The following is a 17,076-nucleotide window of genomic DNA, read 5'->3' as shown; positions in this document are numbered from 1 at the left end:
GCTGAGATCTACGGTCCCGAGAGAGGAACGGGAGGGCGACTAGGGTTTGAATTCACTCACCATTTTCTGCCATTGAGAACGAGGGCTCCGCCGCCGCCACCAAGAACGCAAGATCCGCCGCCACCGGAGAAGAAGGGGGCAGAGTGAGGGGGGCAGAGTGGCGGGCCCGGCACGGTCGGGCGGCAGGGCACGGTCAGCTGTTTTGAGGAACAATTAAGTTGGACCCACATGTCCTAACATAAACGGGCGGGCTTGGTTGACGACCAATTTAATCGCATTTAACACCCCATGTGGCCCTGGGCTATTTATACGCTCAAATGTGTCGCACCACAGCCATTCGCTCGAACAACGTCGCACTCTTGCCAATTCACTTCAAAAACGTCGCACAGGAGCTATTGGCCCGAGAAAGGAACAACGACGACATCCACCGACCCTAGGGAAGTGTTGGCACGGTCGACGATGGAGCGGATGGTCGAAGCTTGCAAGGGCGTGGTAAGGATGGTGCACCTAATGCCACGGGCGGCGAAGAGCGCGGCCATGTCGGCCATCGGGATGAGGTGGCCAGGGAGGAGGAACGGGAAGAAGAGCATGCGCAACGGGGGCTGCTCGTCACCCTCCGTTGGCGCCATGGATGCATCCATGCCCAGCCTACCCACAGCTTCCGATCTTGTGGAGGCTTAGAAGAGCTGGATGAGTACTAGTACGTACGTTCGAACTAACAATTGGTGTGACAGTGATGACCGCATTTAATCTGTGCTGCAGACAGCTTGATTATATGAGTAGATAGGAATAGGACATGTGAGGTAGCTAGATTAGTCGGTCAGAATTTACACTTGCAATTAAGAGGACATCAGTGCTTGCTGCCATGCATTCAACTCAAATCAATCGCGAGTTTGAGAGGTTTGGGTCCCATCCTACAGAGTGCATTGCATGCATGCGTATACTCACTCCGTCTCCAAAACAAGGCTCAAAGATTTTACTCTGTACTCAAATGGTGCAATGTTTGACTAAATCTCTATAAGAAAACTAAACCAAATTAATTGGTATCAATAGATGGGCAAAATACAATGTATTTTCATATATAATATAGGGTCCCGATAACTGCCACACGTGTGAGCGTTAAGGGATCTTCCCACACGTTCTGTGTGGTGCCTAAGAGGATCAGCCCACACACTTGCGTGTGGGCTAAACAACTAGCGTTCACACGCCTTTTTTTTCTCCCGGTCCCTCTTATACACGTGCGTGTGGGCGAAATAGATAACGCCCACACGTCCGGTACGTCAGGCCTCGTACCTCGTGGTCACGCACGCCCCACGTGACACTTACCGCGCGCACGCAGTTGCTATGGTCCGGACCCTCGTCTATGTTCGTTTAAGTGCAGTTGCCATGTCGTTGAACTACGGTTGCCATGTCGCACAATTACAGTTGCCATGTCTGCTCAACTGCAGTTGCCATCTCAGGTCAAAGTTTCAAATTGCCATTTTTTGGACAACTACAGCTGTTGTCATGTGTGGTCTGGTCTACTGCAGTTGCCATGATTTCAAAACTTTAGGAGTTGCCACCTACTAACACTAGGCAGTTGCCATGTAGCACTGAAAAAATGGCATGGCAAAAAAATATGTTCGGGTAAAAGAGAGAGTTGCCATGTGCTCACAAGCACGTTAGGGCAGTTGCCATGTAAAAAAAAAGAGTTGACATCTGCTTACGTGCACGCTAGGGCAGTTTGCCATGTACCATGCAAAACATATGGCAACTGACATGTTCGGGTAAAAAAAAGAGAGAGTTGCCATCTGCTTGCAATCACACTAGGGCAGTTGCCATGTACACTGCAAAACGCATGGCAGCTGGCAGTTTGGGTGTGGGAGAGGAGGCGGACATGTGGGCGAGATGGCAAACGCCCACACACCAGCCCTTGTGCGTGACTGAAAACTGGTGCGTGGGTGAACTGCTAAACGCCCACACACCGCCCCTACGTGTGGTAAAACGGATGTGTGGGCGAACTATGTCACACACCACACACACGCATTGTCCTACGTGGCACAGAAAATTGGCTAGATTGTGCCAAGATTTGTGCATATAGTACTGAACGGTGATGGATGCGTGTGGTCGAGATGGTCAACGCCCACACGTGTGGGCGTTAACATTTCCGATAATATAATGGTTCATAGTTTTGTTTACGGAAATGTTAACGCTCACACGTGTGGGCGTTTGTACATCGCCCACACGCCTCCACCACCACTTATTTTGCCATGTATGAGTAGATGACATCAGCAGAATTTTTTTTGGTTTTCGGCTTAAAAATGTTGTATCTCCTAAATAAAAAAGCGAACTAAAAATCTGTTTTCACCATTAAATCTGTCTCGACGAGATCTTCAAAACTAGACCCCATGTTGATATGTTTTGACGAATTTTTTTTTTGCCACGATGTTTACACTGCAGTTGCCATAGGGCTTAAACTAAAGTTGCCATGTGGCAATTTTAGTTCGTAGATCATGGCAGTTTTAGTATTTTGATGATGGCAACTCCAGTACTTTGACCATGAAAATTATTTTTTGTATGAACCAGGGCAATTTTGTGTCCATCTATCATGGCAATTTTAGTTTATGCTTCATGGCAAGTCTAGTTTCTTAATTCCCCGTTTTATAAATGTCAAAAATTACTTTTAGATGTAGAAGAAAATATCTGAAACATATCATGGCAACTTCAGTGTAAACATCATGGCAATTCATTTGCAATAGACATGGCAACTTTTAATCCAATTTTTTTTCATCAAAACATATCAACATGGGATCTAGTTTCGAAGATCTCATCGCGAGGGATTTAATGGTGAAAATGGATTTTCAATCGGATTTTTCGTTTAAGACATAAAACATTTTAAAAACTGGAAATCCAAAAAAATTCCTACATGCATGCATGCGATGACGTTGCAATCTGTTTATATTAAAGACGTGTGGTGCGTCTCCCTTTCTGCTACACATGTGGCAGTTAGTGCGACCCTTTGTTTAGCTGTGCTCCAAGGATTGAACATGCTTTGAGGACGTACGTCTCTTCTATATGATTCCTCGGTACAGCTCGGAATAAATCATGGTGCAGACATGATTCATCTTTTGACTCTAGACAATATGCAAGAGTTTCATTGCTCTTGCGGCCTATGCATGGACCGATGCCACACGTACGGCATATAGACCACAGATTCAGCTTTCCAATGTTTCCAAAGGAAGTATAATATTGATGCACCATTCATTCCAAAACACATGTGCGGGTGTCTATTACAGAACCGAAGAAAAAGCCTGTTTATCACCTCTGTACCCCTTCAGAGTGTCGACAGCGGTAACACGGTCGGGATGGCGTGGCAGATGGCGTGGCCCGCTGCCAATGCTCCGACCAATAGTCTAGACAGGTAACCGCCACAAATAATGTTTCTGTGAATTTGTTTCCTTTAGTAAATTTACCATTTTCTGATGTCTGACACTGAGGGTCCTTGGTCGCTGTTAAACACCGGTTTCTGGATACTTGGATAGAGCGGCGTCATTGAAGATTCTGAAATCCTCATTTGTGAAAGATAAAATAGGGGCAGATAAAAAGAACCATGTGTTGGGCAAGGATGAAAATAGGAAATATTTAAAAAAAATTAAGGTGCGATGAAGAACACCCGTCATGGAATTGGTATTTTGGCTACAAACTTTTGTATACCAATAAGTCAACTGATATTTATGGGACAAACAAACAGTTGACATGTTGATACAAATGGCGACACATGGCAAATCTAGAATCACAGATACACTAGCTGCCCTGCTAGCTTGTACAATAATAGAGACTAAAATTCAAGACATGTTTTTAGTAGTATCAATCACTATGGAAAACTGTGTATGAAGGGTAACTTCTCAGCTCAGTTATTACAACCCTGCTGAAATTTGAACTTTTCCTTACATGGTTATATTCAAATTGTAGAAGAGCTTCCTGATATAGCTTGAAGCAATCTTGACACTGGGGGCATATCAAGCTCTACTAGACCCTCGAGAACCTGAACCACTTCGCCCATTGTCGGACGATCAAAGTCATGATCTTGAATGCACCAACATGCAGCTTTGCAAGCTCTTTCAACCTCCTCCACGTTCATGTCACCACGTAATTGTTGATCGACCAAAGTCCTCACATCTCCCTCAAGAAGCTTAAGTGCAGCTTGCACAGGAAAATAAACATCATGCTCACTATTGCTTGTACATTCTTGAGGTGATGAGTTCCTCCTTCCAGACATGATTTCTAGCAGTACCATTCCATAGCTGTAAACATCAACTTTTTGTGTAAGAGCCACCCCACTAATCCATTCAGGTGCAAGGTATCCTATGGTTCCTCTCATTGTTGTCAGAACTCGACTAAAGTTCCTTCCCATAAGTTTTGCCATCCCAAAATTTGCAATTTTAGGAACAAGCGCCGCATCGAGAAGTATGTTTTCTGGCTTAATATCGCAATGTATTATGCAGTCATGACAACTCTCATGCAAGTAGGACAATCCTTTGGCAACACCGATGGCAATTAGGAACCTTGTACTCCAATCTAGCATAGTGTTGTTGCCTTGGAATATATGGACATCAAGAGAACGATTTGCCATGTGTTCGTAAATAAGCATCCTTCTGCCACCTTCACAGCAAAAACCAATCAGTTTGACTAAGTTGACATGTTGGATCATTCCAATTGTGCTGACCTCAGCCCTTAACTGTTTCTCTCCTTGGCGTGCACCATCAAGCATCTTCACTGCTATGGTAGTCGAGTCACGCAGAATCCCCTTAAATACAGAGCCAAAACCACCTACACCTAGCTTCTCTGAGAAATTTTTAGTTGCATGCTGCAAATCAACATAGTTAAATGCTATAACTCCACATCCACCTTCAGTGTTGCTCGGGGGATGAGAACACCACATCCTTTTCCCCTTTCAAATCATCAATAGCATCACCAACAAACCAAAAGCACCAACAGTGAGACCGATGATCATTCTTTTATTTCCTTTTATGTTGTTTCCCCAACTTCGCACCTCTCCAGCAGCAAGACGAAGGAAAAGAATCTCTCCGTCACTGTTTTTTGCCATTATTGTATTGCTTTACATTAATAAGTTGGCCATGCCAGATAGAACAGCCACTCTTGCCATAGGAGTAGGCAGTGCATGAGCAATTTCTTAGACAAACCTGCATGCACTCTTGTCCACTCTCAATTGTTTCCATGCTATGTGCGTAATATGGTAATCTAACACTATGTATGGGAAAGAACTGGTCAGTTAATTCCGTTGTGTTACTTTTGTTGCTGTTGCAATGTTCTACTGGACTATTTCTCATGCACCCACCTCTTCTATCATCCAGCACCCAATCCTCTGGTGACTTCACAGAGAACCCATTCATGCAGACACAATGTAAGTGCGTTGTCGTTGCAGACCGTGAAAGGCCCGCAAACGGCGAAAACATCGCATGGAGCCCTCGGTTGGACATATATGGTTTCCCAATCTTGCAAGCTTTCAAGCCAAAGAAGTTGCTTGGTAAGACCAGAGACGTCAAGGAAGCAGATTGTTATCATTGTTGGATCCGTCGGGGCATAGGTGAAGTACTCCTCTTCATCATTGTCGATGAATTTGGTATGGAGAAAGTTATTGCCTGACATCTCCGGCACCAAATTGAAGTACCACCCGATCCATTCCCCCGTGGAGAAGTACACCATGGATGAATTACAGAGCTTAACAAAGTACTGCGGATCACTAGTGGGGTCTAGCTCCATGTAGTATAGGCCTGGAGCTGGATCTATCAGATTCTTCTTCGAAACAAGACTGTATTTTTGGCCAGTAACCTTGTTCCGGCCAATCCTTGCACCGGGCAGGAAAACATTTGTTGGGTGATCAAAGCTCTGCCACCACACGATGGATGGGTTCGAGTCGTCTCTTATGACAAGGTTACCATCATCTGAGAGCGCCGCCACGATGGTAGTATTTTTGCTAGCTGTTCTTCTACCTTTGGCTGCTATTATTTGACTGGACCAGATTATGGATTTAGTCGCATGGTTTAAGATGACAAGATTGCCATCCCTTGAGATTCTGAGCTTGGACAGTCTAAACTTTGGGTCAGTGATTGGTTTTTCTCTGTTCGCAATCCATACAGGAGTGAACTTTGGGATCTTGTTGAACCATATACCTACATACCAGTTGGGGAAGGTGGTGGTGTCTGAGGAAGACTTACTGCTTCCTGACGTGTAGAAGCCCAACGCGAACTTGCCATTCTTTGAGATGAGCCTGTTGCCGCCGCTGAGCTCTTGGCCTTCTGTCAGGGTGCTGCTGCCATTTGCTGTAGAAGCGCACGCCACCGAAGGAACAGATATGGAAAGCACAAAGACAATGAAAAAATGAAGCATGGTGTGGGTTGGAATTTGTTTTGATGTATCTTTGTGACATCTGGAGATTAAGATATGCAAATGTCATATATATAGGGTGTAGTATCCGTCGTGGTAAATAAGTATTACTAGCAAAAGAGCCCGTGCGTTGCCACGGGAAAAATAAATCATGACATGTCCCTAGCGCTCCATCAGCGTTGCGGCTTTTCCTCCTCATCACTACCGCCGATGGTGGTCAAGTTGTCCGCCTATTCACGATGAATGATGAATCCTAAGGTGACGAGCTTGGTAATAACACTTAGCACACTACTTTCGCGAGCTTTTTCCTGCAGCCTCGTCTATTGACGGACTTGTAATGATTGTGGGCACCATCCTTGTGTCATCTACACTTGATGCATGCACCATCCTTAATATCGGTGTAAACGAACTTTTACTATCCACTGTATTGAGTAACCACTGCTTTCCATGACTACTTTGACAATCCCATGTTTATCTCAAATATATGTGAGTATATAGTTAAAAATACCTCTTATTCTCACCAGAACGGCGAAGTACAAACTGAGCCCATGAACTAAATTCTAGATTATGCAAAACAATTTAAGATCACATATGTTTCAGATTTAAGAAGAATATGCACCTATGTTATCAATATTAAAAAGCAGAAATACCAAGCAACCCTTAGGGAAAGAAGGCTCGTATCTTATAAAACATTCTTCCCCTGTATACTCTTCATTGAATTTATCAATTAATCCACATTCTCATCCATGAACGCATGCATCATATGAGAATTTCAGCAAGCACAGATTAGCTAAATAAAAATCCAACTACGTCCACATAACAAGTTAGGTCGAAAGAGAAGACACGACACATGCGGCCATCGGATTGAGTTTTCTCGAACATGTCCGGTCCTGTGGCAGGTCGACCGACCTGTAATGATTGTTGGCCCACCCCTATCTCATCTACACCAACCCCACATTGTGTCTTTTTTTCATAGGGTGCAATTGTTCAGGTCTAGAGTCATGCAATTGTTGCTAGATAAATTTGAATGAAATTACTAAAGGTCTTACATGATGAAGCTCGCCGGCGAGGGATCGAATTCATTGAGAATGTCACAGACGATTCCTACGCATCTTCCATCCTATCTGAATCATCCGAGCCTAAATCTGATGGGTAGTTCACACGACAAACAGTTGATACAATAAACAGAAAACAGTAACAACAAAGCATCATATAGTAGCAGCAAAAATCACATTCCTTTCTCTCTTATTTTTTCTCATAATAGCAGCAAATTCGAAACCCGTCCTAACTCAGGAGAGTATCTTATAGTGGCCGCCGCCTTGTTGTACACATGCCTAAACCAACCGTAGCACACCAGCCCCAAGCACTGATCCAGTTTCTCTAATAAATTAAAAATTAAACTGTAATAGGGATGTGGCAAAGTCAGTAGCGGTGGCATCAACCTGGGGATTGGCCTTGAGGCCGCGGAGCTTATAAAGCTTGATTTTTTTTTGCTTCACCTGTAATGCATGAAAAATATCAGTTCATTCACCAAGACTTGCTCACGTTTCATCATGGGATATTTTCTTTTGATGCTCATATGTGCTCATGAATTATAGAAATCAACAGGAGCTTAAGGGCGTCGATTCAGGGATACAGACCAAAAAAGCAGACCAAACGGTACATTAAGCAACATTACAAATTGATTGTAAAAAGCAACGATACATCCACATATATCGGGATACTGGCCAAAAAGCAAGTTAAACAATTTACACTACTTGAACACACCATATTGATTGTGAAAATGCAGTCCAAGCCGTACAAATTCCATTCTAATATATAACTGAAAAAGAAAGGATTTTCAAACCATGTATGTATAGTTGTACACTACTGCAACAGTACAGTACTCCAGTTCATACAAATACTGCAACACTCGTCTTGTGGAAAAAATTACCATGGGCATATCCTTAGAGGAATAGGGGATATCAACAGCTCGGGAATTGATTCTGGTGGAGAAGCACATGAGTTTGCTGCTGAGGAGCTGTATGGTGATGTCCGAGAAGAACAGCCGACCGACAGAGACTCGGATAGACGGAGCAGTTGTTCAATCAGAGGGCTGTTGGCAGCCAACCCAGGTGTGGCCAAGTGGACGTGAGATACAGTTCGAGTCCTTCACCATGTAAATCTTCGGCAGAGGTTCCTTGAGGTCTGCCTGCACAAACACAAATCAGTCTGAACAATCCCTTTGTTGTCTTGAGCAGGAAAAGCAAAAACAATAGCCATGTCAATTTTTCAAAGTTGATTTCACACCCGGTGCAAAAGCATGGAGATTCCTTGTGGTTAACTCGTGCTTCGAAGAAAAAATTATCCTTGATGCGTTCTCTTTTCGAAAGGTAACAACTTGGAACAATACTAAACACATCTTTTCACATGCTAAATGCACTTAGGGCCTCTCACATCCAATGCTGCATGAATCTCCTGCCTGATCATGTCCTTCTAACTGAAGTTTGATTTTACCCTGAAATATATGTGCACGGTGAGGACTGCACTAACTTTGTCGCCCCTGCTGCAATCAAATTTGTCAATATTCATAGACCATATTCCACAAATACTCTGACTTTCTAATGAGAATTAGAATTTAGGGGCCAAATACTTTCAGATTTGGGGAGAAAGTTATAGATAAATGTGTTGCCGTGAAGCCTGATGCCCTTTGTCTTGAAGCTCCTGTACTACAAAAAATATATCAGTTCAGTGTTGTTCTAATCTAGACCGTGAATCATGTTGCTCCCTGCTGTTTTCTCGACCAGGGACTTGTCCTTGTCGTCATCCTATGGCTCTGGAAGGGAGAGAGGGAAGGAGGTCTCACCATTATATGAGTAGGAGGGTGCTAGAATCCATCTTGCGCAGTTCTCCTCCTCCAAGTGCAGGTCGCCCTGCCGCCGGCCGGTCACCGGAGGCGCCACCGCCAGCGACCGTCTCCGTCACCTTGCGCCCATTCTCCTTCTCCTTTCTTCCTCTCTTTCCTCTCTCCCTCATGCCCTGTCTCTCTCTTTCTCTGGACGAGACGGACGCCGCTGCGAGCAAGCCCCCGCACCAGCCGCGAGATCCCTCCCTCATCTTGCGACACTTCTCCTTCTATGCCTTCCTCTCTTTCCTCTCCCCCTCACACCCTGTCTCTCTCTTTAACTGGATGAGCAAGACATCGCCGCCGCCACCGGAGCAAGCCGCCGCACCGGCCGCCAGATCCGCCGCGCCCGGATCCGCGCGTCTTCCTCGCGCTGTCGAACGCTTTATCACTTTGAAAGGGCCGCGGGTTCAATACAGGAAACTACAGGGTTTCTTGCAAAAACAATAGTCAGAACGAAGGGTTTTCTCACCAAATAAGGGACCGCGGGTTGAATATTAGAAAGTGCAATGGCTTTTTTGCAAAAATGCGCGACGGACGGCGTGGTTTATTAGAGGGTGTTTGTTTACAGGGACTTATTGGCTTAGGGACTTAAAAAAGTCACTATAAGTCTCATCTAAACCAAACAGGAGGGACTTATAGGGACTTAAAGTGAGCATTTGGGACTTATGAGATAAGACTCTCAAGGAGGGACTTATAGGGACTTATAGTTGTAATATGGTCTTATAGGGACTTATAAGTCCTAGGAACCAAACAAGTAGGGACTTTTTAGGGACTTGAGATTTATAAGTTAGGACTAAAAAAAGTCCTAGGACTTATGAACCAAACAGGGCCTTAGTAGGTAAGATAGTGGAGAAGTTTCCATCTCTTCAACAAGTTTTGACGGACGCTTTTACTCTGCCGGTCAAGTTCAGGATTGCTGTGATAAGTACTAAAAAGGGAATTCTCAACTTGATGCGACCGGAAATTTTGGAATTTCATAATTTATATTTCAAATGCATGTTGTGTGCACACTAAAAACTTTTAATAAAAAGACGAGTATTTGTTTGCACAGATAATTTATATTTCAAATGCGTGTTGGTGTATAAGACACAAAATAAATTGATATTCTTCACAAATATTTTTCTTTGAGAATCCTTCACAAATATTTCAGACTGTGGATCTAAACCTTTTAGGAAGCTTTTTCTAACTTGCTGGTGGGTTTTCTCCACGGAGCAAAAGAGAATAATAATTTGGCAGGAAGGACCCTAAGACACACGGCAACAAATTAAGTGGAAACAAATGCGCCACTTAGGCTGTGTTCGGTTTCTCTCTGCTCCGTTTACTCCAATCCCGAAGCGGACCATCCTTTAGCTTAATTAGGTGGAGCTGCCAAAACCCAACTCCCCAACTCCACGGAGCGGGGAAGTTCCGAACAGAGCCTTAATCAAGTATTGACTACTTTTTATGTTTGAGAAGTTTTGACTGGTGACGGCCAGTTGAGGCAAATAACAGTGAGAGGTTAATACAGCAACCAAGCAACAAGGAAACAGTGATCTTGATGCTTTTACTAGAAAATGTTCATTTGTTTGCTGTTACAAAAATAGAGTGAGAGGTTAATACAGAAACAAAAGTAGTACGTACATCAGTTTTTTGGAACAGGACAAAATTTAATATACACTTTCCATAACCTCGATAAAAAAGAAGCTTATGTTTTTTTCACCAATTTTTTTTTGTGATTCTACACAACACTCCAGCCTAAATATAAACAATTGGCTTGGGGTGGCCGAGGGAGGACGAATGACCCGCCCGCGTCGCTCTCCAGGGGGGCGGCTTGGGTGACCTAACCCCGCCGCCGCCGCCATCCCCTCCTGCTCCCTCCTCCTCGCCGCCGTCGGGTGCCCCCACCAGGCAAAGCCCGTGCGGCTGCCGGCGGCGGCGGGCCTTTCTCTCTGATCGCGCACGGAGGCCGGCCCTGGATGGCGAGGCGTGCGTCGCGGAGCTGCACGCCGGCGCAGATTTGGCCCTCCGGCCTCTTCTATGGTGCGGCGGCACTGGATGCTGGGGTGGCGGCCCCCTCCTCTCTGTCTTCCTCGCGGTGGAGGAGCGGCGGCGGGCCATTTTGGCGGTGGATTGGGGCATCGTTGCTCGGATCTGATCGGCGCACACCGTCAGCGAATTGCGGCGGTGCTGGCCGTCCTGGGCCGCGTGGGTGGCAGGGCGGCTGCGCGTGGTGGAGGCCCCGGTGGCATCGTCGGCATGATGACGGCGGTGGTGATGCATGCCGACCGGATTTCGCCTTTTTCCAGCTGGCGGCGCGGGTTTGGGGCCCTGGCCCCGTGTGGCTGCGGTCCCGGCTGTGGGCGGTGGCGTCCGGGTGCCTTCGCCGTGTCGTCCCCACGGCAACTCGGCGGGTCGACTTGGGCGGCGACTGGCTTTCCGGCGTCGGCTCGTCTGTAGGTGGCCCGTTTCGACCTTCGACACTCTCCTCGTCGTCTGGTTGCTGCCTTCGTCGAAGGTTCGCCCCCCCCCCCCATCCCCGACTACGGTCCATCGCTCGTCTCGCACTCGGCAGTAGGACCGAGCTCGTCTTGCGCCCGGCAGTAGGACCGAGCTTGTCTCGCTCCCGGCAGCAGGACCGACCTCGTCTCGCGCCCGGCAGCGGGACCGTGCTGGTCTCGCGCCCGGCAGCAGGACATTGCTCGTCTCGCGTCCGGCAGCGGGACGGGTCGATGGAGGCCAAATTTGGCTGGCCTTTGGGTCTGGGCGTTGGGGTAGCGGTGGGTCTCGAGTGAGGTGGTGTCCAAGTCTTGGATGCTAGGGCGCCCTGGTTGTGGCTTCGCGGAGCTCTTGGGCAGAGCCCATGTTTAGGTGCTGCCCGGTGGCCATGGCCGTGTGGGCGGCATGTTCAATGGGATGTGGCGTCCGGTGATGGTGAGTGTTGGCCGGGGTGAAAACCTGATCTATCTTCGGACGGACTAGCGGCGGCGAAACTCGCTCCCTTCTTGAAGGCGTCGTTGCGGCTCTCATTGCTCGTCCTGTTGCTCCAGGGGAAACTCTGATCCTCGGGTCGAGCGGTGACGGCGCTCTGGTGTCGTAACCTTCCTGAAGGCGCCGCCTTGGAGCACACGGTTCGTCATATGTGGTTTCTTCTCTTCGCGTTGGCGTGTCCACGGTTGAGGACTCCGGTTGCTCTTGTAGTATTAGAGGTAGTGTTTCTGCGCTCAGCGCCTATGTATCCAGCTTTGGGTGTGTGTGTGTGTGTTGTGGTGGCGTGCATTTGTATCTAAGCTGTGGTCGGTCATTGCTTTATTATATATAAAGCGGGGCGAAAACCTTTTTCAGTAAATATAGTTTCTAGCAATGTTTTAGATTTGCCACTATGTTTTATCCAGGGAGCAACAATGAAAAGCATTTGGCAGCTAAGCATTACAGACATGATCCTATGACACGGCAGAGAAATGGAAACAAGTGCGCCTCTTAATTAATCAAGTGTTGACTAACTTTTTGGTTGGAAGAGAAAATGTGCCTAGTGACGGTCAGTTCAGGCAAGACCTCCTAGTGCTGGTCAAGTTAGTTAGGCATCATTGTCTTTAATTAGAGAAAGAGTAGTATGGCATGTGACCTGGTCCTTAACTTACAGAACTGAAGTTGTGTACCAGTACTCACCAGAACTGAACTTGGGGTCAGTGAATATGTTTCTTCACCAGCTTAGACCTGAGCAACAAGGAAACAGTGATTGTTAGTAATAGCTTTTTTTTTTTGGATGCAAGCTAAATTTTGTAGTAGCAGATTCAGTCCAAAGCATGTTACAGAACTTGAAAAAGAAAAGCATGTTAAGCCCACCAAGATACGGGCCTCGGCGCTATACCGAACGCGACCAGCCTCCAGTGACAAACGGAGGGGGGCAGGCTGTGTGGCTGGCCGTCGGAAACCTGGACAGGTAATTGCTTGTGTTATACTACACCCCGTATGCAGTGACGCAGGGAGAAGAAGCTGAGCTCATGCATTAGCGAAGCGTACGTGCAGAGGCTGAAAGGAATGAGGTGCAGCAGCAAAGGCTGAATGAGACTGACAAAGCTGAACCAGTTCTGTGACGGGTGAGCTGGAAGTCCATATGCACCAGCATGGGGGACATGTGAACCAAATTGAAGGACCCTGACCATGGCGATTTCCTCCTTCCACCTCACTTCTTCCTTCAGTCCAGGACTACTAACCTGAGTGGTGTGTGCTCTAGTCTAGGACTGTAACAGCTTGTTTTTTTTGAAGGAGGATGCCCCCGCCTCTGCATCATGACGATGCATCCAGTCATATATTATTAATAGAGCAAAATCCAGCAACTGAACACCATCGACGCAGAAAAAAAACGAAAAACAAACCCGGAGGCCATATACCTCACCACAATAACTCCCACAGATAACCACAAACCCTATGATACAAGACACAACAAAAACGAAAAACCACAACTCCTAGGCTACCCCTTCAAGAAGGAATTACCGCACGTTCGCCTATGATGGCGGGTCAACCACAAGGTTGAACTTCGGATTCTCATTCCCAAAGTATAGCTTCAATCCACCACCTTCAGCAAGAACACGACGCAGGCGCGCGATGACGTAGCCCGATCAAAGATCCCGTGTTTCCACCGAAGTGCATAAACTCGTCATTGAAGTTGTTTGTCACATCCGCCTTTATCCGTCTACCGGCGCCTCGATAGCCGGATACCTCTGGAGGATACAACCGAAGACAAAGACGTCCCATACCGCCTGCCTCCCGCTACCGTCTCACCACCTTCGATCCAACAACAACATTCTAAACTCGACACCTACGCCAGAGCCGTCGTGCATCACCTGCCGGTAGCAGGCATCACTTGACGTCTCCGTATAAGACGTCGTGTGTAGCATCCGCTGCTAGCACATCCATCGGTGGTTTCACCTGCCGACGATAGGCACCGCCCGAAAACTCCGAAAGAGGCTCATGTGCCACCTACCGAGCCACATCGAACCAGGTATGTTGATGGAGGGGACGTCCCATACTGCCACCAGTCTCAAAAAGCCGCCACCATCTCGAGATCCGGACTCCGAGTCGCCCACACGACCCCGGAGTCTGCCGTTGAAGAAGTGGGGCCGCCGCCCCGACTCCGGGCGCTACAGGGAGCACCCACCGTCGCGCCAGCCACTATCGTCGCCCATACAACGACAACCGCCGCCTCGATCCTGTATCAAGCGTCGTCGATGCCAGAGGAAGCTCGGGCCGCCACGCGCGTCCTGCGACGAGCCTGGACGCGGGATCCCATGATCCGCCGCCACCGGCGCCGCCACAAGGACCCACCACATGGCCCGTCATCTCCGGGGGAGGGGACGCCACCACCACCATGTTCGGATCCAGGCCAGCCATCGCCATCGCCACCGCCAAGATCGCATCCGGGCCGGCCGCCGCCGCCGGCCATGCCCAACACCACCTCCATCCTCTGGCCACACCCATCCGATTGCCACATCACGCCCAGCAGAACTCGACCCGCGCCGCGAAGCGCCGCCGCCGGGAGCCACTGTGTCGCTGTGCCTTGGATCAGGCTGGCGTCATCGCTGAAGCCATCGTCCCACGCCCCGCGGCCTCGAGCAAGGAGAGGAAAGAACCCCGCCTCCGCCTACGCCGACCAGATCGGCGGCGCGCATCGATGGCAGCGAGGGAGGAATCTGGAGGAGGGCCTAGCCCGGCGGCGGAGAGATCGGCCCCCTCGGTCGCTCGCTGGAGCGACGCGAGGGGGTACGCGAGGGAGGAAAAAACGTAAAAGGAGCCCAAGGCAATACAAAGATAAGTAAACATACATGCAATTCTCTATGGAATGATGATTAATTTGAGGGTTAATTATCCTTTTGCCCTCAGTGGTGTCCATGTGCTCAGTTTTGCCCTCAGATGCGAATTGTGCTCAGTTTTGCCCCTAGTCCATGCACAGCTACTATGACGAGGCCAAACGGCCATATTTGAGTCCATTCCGCCCGCCGGCGTTAGTGGCTGTGGGTCCGGAGCTTACACGTGGGACCGCGTGGGCGTGGGTCCGGAGCTCACATGTAGGCCCGTGCAACTAAATCACCAAATCATTCTAGGATTCTAGCCCACTCTGCCCCGCCGGCCGGCCGTCCTGCGCCGCCGCCGCCACCTGCACCGCAGCCAGCAGCTGCCCCGCCACCAGCTGCACAGCCTGCTCTGTCGCTACCGTCCTGCGCCGACACTCCACTGCTACCTGCGACGCCCGCCACTTTCCTGTGACGCCACGGGTGGGACGCCCGCCACCTGCTCGACCCGCAGCGCGGCCTCCTTCCGTGCGCCCAGCCGGAGCGCTCAAAGGTGGGGGGCTGCTAGAGCTGTTTGAACTAGGAGGAAGAACCCCAGGGAGAAATGGCGAGCAGCGGCGACCCCGGAGTATTTGGCGTGGCAGGCATCGGGCCGGAGATCCGCTGCGTCCACGACTGGGATCCCGACGGGTAAGTCATGCATCCTGTTTAGATTGAGCTTATTTGTGCATTTGGAAAGTCGATTCGAGTAGGTTTTTCCAATTAGTGTGCTGATTGCGTCTCTGTTTTTCGTCGGTTAGGATGGAGTTGCGGTTTGCTTTCTTGGTGCAAATTAGAAGGGACCGGTACATATTCGATGCAAAGGATAAGAAGAAATACCAAGGAGGTTTCGATTATCGGTTGCCAGTAGCTAGTAATTGGAGTTTCAGAAAATTTGGGGAGGTACTTTGTAGCCAATATCCTTGGGGTTTGCTTGATGAAGTGGTATACAAATACTATAATGGGGAAGAGAAATGAGTGACAGTTAGTAATGATGAAGAGCTGGCTACCATGTTTGCTAGGCATAAAGAGAAAGATAATTTTCATGTGAGGCTGCAAATTGATGTGCTTGAGCAGGCATTTGGACCTAGGATGGCGGGTGCAACATCTCGGGGAGAACCAAGTCGTCGTAATGGCATCTCTAGCCAGAACAGTTCAGTTTGTGCACGGCGACGCTGTGGCTCGTCAAGTGTGGGCAACGGCAGTACGGTCCCCCTTGAAGTGGTTCCTGATGACTACAATTCTGGGGTTGATGAAGAGAAGTTATATTCTGATGTTATTCAGAATTTACGACGGCCACCTCAGGCTGAAAACCAAGATGAGGCTCACAATGCAGTCCGTGTAGATGATGACGCGGTGGGTGAGGACGAAGACCTTGCAGCTGTTGAATGGGACCCTTTGAACCCTCATATGGAAGAAAGTGCAGTTTTGCATCCATGAATGAGTGTAGAAATGCACTTGTGACATACTGCATCAAGGTAGAACGTACTTTCAAAGTTGACAAGAGCGATCAAGTACGTTACAGAGTGCACTATCCGACTGAGGGTTGTCCATGGAGGCTGCTCGCATCTAAAATGCGAAATAGCACTAATGTTCAGGTCAAAGTGAACCCTTTTAAGCACACATGCCAGGAATCAACCCTTAGGAAGGATACAATCAGTAGAGCCAAGTCAAGATGGGTGGCAGAAGAAGTAAAGAAGTGGGTGAAAGAAAACCAGCAAGTGGGTCCAAAGGAATTGCAGAAGAACATCAAAGATAAGTTCAAGATAGATTTACCATACATGAGGTTGTTCAATGGTAAACAACATGCTATGGATTCTATTTATGGTAACTAGCAGGAAAGTTTTCAATTGTTGTATTCATTCAAAGGTGAAGTGGAGAGGACAAACCCAGGTAGTATTGTAGATATTGATCACCACACCGTGGAGTACACATTCAGGGGGGTGACAAAGACCAAGGAATGCTTTAGGAGTGTTTTTGTCTACTTTGAGGCTT

General features: G+C 48.1%; 1 long non-coding RNA gene and 1 pseudogene across 1 annotated transcript; both read right to left on the bottom strand.

Annotated features, from left to right (window-relative positions):
• Positions 1 to 3,940: 3,940 nt before the first annotated feature.
• Positions 3,941 to 6,390, bottom strand: LOC123038755 (G-type lectin S-receptor-like serine/threonine-protein kinase At2g19130; annotated as a pseudogene).
• Positions 6,391 to 8,022: 1,632 nt separating this feature from the next.
• On the bottom strand, positions 8,023 to 9,196 carry LOC123039972 (uncharacterized). The gene is made up of 2 exons (XR_006418027.1): positions 8,677 to 9,196; positions 8,023 to 8,578 (listed from the first exon to the last, which is right to left on the bottom strand). It is a non-coding gene; the product is annotated as an uncharacterized lncRNA (long non-coding RNA).
• Between the last annotated feature and the right edge of the window lie 7,880 nt (positions 9,197 to 17,076).

This window comes from Triticum aestivum, chromosome 2B (genome assembly GCF_018294505.1).
Source record: "Triticum aestivum cultivar Chinese Spring chromosome 2B, IWGSC CS RefSeq v2.1, whole genome shotgun sequence".
Lineage (NCBI taxonomy): Eukaryota > Viridiplantae > Streptophyta > Magnoliopsida > Poales > Poaceae > Triticum > Triticum aestivum.
This window is presented reverse-complemented; position numbering and strand designations above follow the sequence as displayed.